Source organism: Amblyomma maculatum, chromosome 6, assembly GCF_055883805.1.
Source record: "Amblyomma maculatum isolate TAMU_Amacu chromosome 6, ASM5588380v1, whole genome shotgun sequence".
NCBI classification, from domain to species: Eukaryota; Metazoa; Arthropoda; class Arachnida; order Ixodida; family Ixodidae; genus Amblyomma; species Amblyomma maculatum.
In genome coordinates, this window is record NC_139349.1 from 5,516,067 (window position 1) to 5,520,459 (window position 4,393).

At 44.5% G+C, this 4,393-nt stretch overlaps 1 long non-coding RNA gene across 1 annotated transcript; it reads left to right on the forward strand.

Moving 5' to 3' along the window:
- Positions 1-647: 647 nt before the first annotated feature.
- Positions 648-4,147, forward strand: LOC146184973 (uncharacterized). The gene is made up of 2 exons (XR_014707955.1): positions 648-1,139; positions 1,235-4,147. It is a non-coding gene; the product is annotated as an uncharacterized LOC146184973 (long non-coding RNA).
- The last annotated feature ends 246 nt before the right edge of the window (positions 4,148-4,393 follow it).

A 4,393-nucleotide genomic window follows, 5' to 3' on the forward strand; every position in this document is an offset into this window, starting at 1 on the left:
CATACATACTTCGGACTGCTGAATGTTCTGCACGGCGAGGTGCGTGTGTGTTGTGCCAGCGCTAGATCTTCGGAGGTCGATGCACGACCTAAGACAGCGTAAATGCTAGGAATAGCTCGCTCGCATTACGGGCAGATCGAGGTGATAGTTTAGTGCGAAGCGAAAGCTGCTCGTGAATGTGCGTATCTCGATGCCAGCTGGTGGAGCTGGTGCAGTACGTAGCATCGCCTGCAGCTATGTGCGTGACAGCGATGCTTGCCGTACACAACCCTAAGTGAAGACCGTATTCTATGTTAGAACGGATGCACTCTTCGTAGCACCTCATCGAGAGTCCGGCTAGCTGATATCATAGAGGATAGGATCATTCACGCGTAGCAAGCGGAATGTGGCCGCGTTCGACGTGCATATAGCCATGAGCCTGTATATCGCCGTCCGCCGTATCTTTACGAGAATCGAATGGATACGTCGGACGTACCTTTAGACACTTCGAACAATAAATGCTAGGCGCATGTAATGTTAAGAGAGAGGAACCGTGCATAGTGGGTCAGAGAAATAACTTGAGTTAATAAGATAATAGTTAAGCCAATGAAACAACCTTTCAAATTCACATTTTTGATGTTCAGTATTGCTAACGACGTGCCGTTTAAGAAAACGAAGTGTCTAAAGGTACGTCCGACGGATCCATTCGATTCTCGTAAAGATACGGCGGACGTCGATATACAGGCTCATGGCTATATGCACGTCGAACGCGGCCCCATTCCGCTTGCTACGCGTGAATGGATCTCATCCTCTATGATATCAGCTAGCCGCGACTCTCGATGAGGTGCTACGAAGAGTGTATCCGTTCTAACATAGATCACGGTCTTCACTTAGGGTTGTGTACGGCAAACATCGCTGTCAAGCACATAGCTGCAGGCGATATGCTACGTACTGCACCAGCTCCACCAGCTGGCATCGAGATACGCACATTCACGAGCAGCTTTCGCTTCGCACTAAACTATCACCTCGATCTGCCCGTAATGCGAGCGAGCTATTCCTAGCATTTACGCTGTCTTAGGTCCAGCATCGACCTCTGAAGATCTAGCGCCGGCACAACACACACACACCTCGTCGTGCAGCTGAACATTCGGCAGTCCAAAGTATGTATGTGAAATGGCATTATGCTCGTTCCTCGCATGCAGACCGAGGAAACAGGATGTTTTTAGCTAAATTCTTCGTTTAAATTCTACCTCAGAGCCGTGGCAGAAGACATGCCGAATCTACTAGAGGCCTGCACATCGACTCGTCGAGGCGAAGACCTACTGCACCGCACCGCAAGAGTGCACAACCGGAAAGCCGGAAGCGTGAATGATCCGAATTCCCTGTGAACAGCAATGTTCTTTGGTATATAGGGGATTACTTGACTAAAGTGCTTAGGCTGCATCTTTTTCTTGTCGTTGAAGTTTGTGTACATGTAGTTTAAACCCCCGCATGCTCGAGGTTAGCGTGACCCGACTGAACGGCCGCGCAGCTTTGAAACGATCGGGATCGATATGCGCATCGCCGGGCTTAGGTACGCGGTAGAAAATGTGCGCTGCACATTTCGTTGAAGAAGCTGACTCTTGGAATTTTGCAGAGTGTGCCATGCAAGCAATCGTTGCTACAACCACGCATCCATGTTCCCACGGCTGGCCTACCCCGAGGCGCATAAATGTTCAACCGTGGACGTATCAATGATCGAAGAGAGGACAGATTTTCACAATATTGGGCGCGAAATCGATAGCTACCAGTGCTCAGTGTTAAAGAAATTCTGCCTTGATCATGCGCAATTCAGTGTTTCAGGTGTGGTCAGTAGCTATATAAGTTTGAACAGTTCGCCTTTCAAGTCAGCGGCGCCAGCGATGGATCGGCGGAGCGATTTTCCACGCTACACCGCTGTCTTGCTAGAAAGCCTATCTAGGCGGCGTTTGACATTCACCTGCTTTTTGTTGGCCCCGTAATTGAAAGCAACGCCTTCAGAAACGCGTTAAATGTTCAAAAATGTATTCTCTTCAACAGTTTCACTCCAGGCTGTCAAAGCAGGCGGACATTGATAAAACAGTTGAGCACTCCAGTCTTTAGAAATCTGTACAATCACCTTCAGTTTGTAAAATTATTGGAATAGGTCACTTTCCGATCGCTGGGACATAGACCCTCATGACAGCGCTGTCACGTGAATAAGGACCACACCAGGCCGAAAGCTTGTCTCATATAACATAGCTAACCAAGGTATACCTTACAGCATTGTGTTGATTTTTATGGTGCCTAAGCGACTAATGCTGCCATGCACCAAGAACAAGGTTTAATGTATTTATTTTGTGTGTAATGACTAAAAAAGTTCTTTAGGATGTAGCTCTTTTAGGAACATTTTAGGAAACCAAAAATGCAGGAAATTTGCACGTCTCTCCTAGGATCATGCTAGGATGGAAATGGATCTGTTGGAAATTGTACAAAATGTTTCCTCTTTTCTCGACTCTGGCGCATGTGTAAGATATGGTTTATTGTTAGTTCATCTCCACACTCCTTGCATATTGGTTTGTCCTCTTTCATAAGTATGAAGCTGTGTGTGAGGTGTGGGTATGTGTTTTGTGAAGATGACCTAAAATGGCTTCCATGTTGCGTTTTTGATTACTGCATGATTTCCATTCCTTAATGACAGGTTTGACAAGTGTAGTTTGTAGTTTATTTCAATGTTTCAAAAATCCTGCCATTTCACTCTCACTTTTCTTTGTACAAGCTTCTTGGTATCTTCATGCAGCATATTCACCCTCTAATTTAGCATTGCGTCAAGGTAACCTGGTTATTTCTTTTCATCACCTTTCAAGACTACTGCCCCGATTTCATAAAGTTTCTGACGACAGGAACTCCTTGGAAGTCATAGAAATAAATGAGATCCACAATATGAGCTATCTAGGGTATGCATATACATGTCCATCGCTCAGTGGAATGGCGTCAGTACGCTGTTAGAACAGGTCTTGAGATAACAACAACCATTGTCTGAGGTGGTCCTTTAATGGGCATTGAAATGCTATGTAACTACAGGTACTGATAGAACTCTTGATCATGTTATGTGATGATGCGATCCTTGCATGAATATAGGTATGCTATGTAACTACAGGTACTGATAGAACTCTTGATCATGTTATGTGATGATGCGATCCTTGCATGAATATAGGTATACATTTCAGAATCTTCAGTGCACCACTTGACCATTTGCCACTAGTTTGTGTGAAAATGTATTTTTCATGCATGTTAACCAGTGTTTAACAGATGACCCCTGTGCACAAGCCAAAAGTGCCACGAGCCAAATGTCACGAGGCCACACGACATGGCAGGAGCTGTTAAGCCAAGCTTACAAAGTTATATTTGAAATATTTCAGCTTCAACGTTTCAGCTCCAATTAAGAAAGGTTGAGGCTTACAGAGGTCTATGCTAGGTTGTCTATCACCTAACAGGGCAGCCTACGACCATATGCTAATGAGTATATCTGAGATAACAGAGACATGAATTAAGGAATTAGTAGTAATCTTTGTAGCAAAGGGCATGTAAATTAACGAGAATCCACAGTGGGATCTGCAGACAAGAACCATTAACGCTGGCACACCATACCCTTACAGGTGGAGATTAGGAGTCTCCCTAATTTTTTGTCTGCTCAAAGCTTGTCATTTCCTTCGTTCTTCCAGATGAGGAAGATGTGAAAATGATAGCATCTAAAATGCCAGAGACCGTCGTTAACAAGGATGCTGATCCCAACAGCGTAAAAACGAATTTCAGAAAAGATGGGTGACTAGTAATGCTGGCAACAGTTGAAACTAAGTGGAAAGGCATGAAATTGAAATGCAACATATGCAGAGATATGTTGCGAGACGACCAGTCTGTGGTGTGCGACATCTGACTCCGTTAGTTCCATCAAGTGATTGGCCAAAGCAGATGGGGCTGGTGGTTTTGTGATAAGCGCAGTGTAGTAGCATAGATGCAACCTTGCCCATTAATAATTCGAGTGGAGTAAGTGCATTGTTTTGTTTTGTTCATGGTTTCCATGAAAACATTATGAGAAATTTTTTCCTAGAGAATGTTTGCTGAAATGTGAATATAATGTGCAATAAAACTAGTGTTTTCTTGCTGTTTACTTTTCCTTGTATACATTAGTTCTGTGAAGAAAACCACAGGCTAGAAAGAAATGTAATGGCATGCATTTTGATACTTGGCCCCGTTGTGCTGGCTCAGTAGTTAGAGTGCTTGGCTGCTGAACCCAAAGATGCAGATTTGGTTCCAGCCACAGCAGGGACATTTTAATAGAGGCGAAACAATAGGCCGTCATGCACCGTGCGGTGTCAGTGCATGTAAAAGAACCCCAGATGGTCGAAATCATACC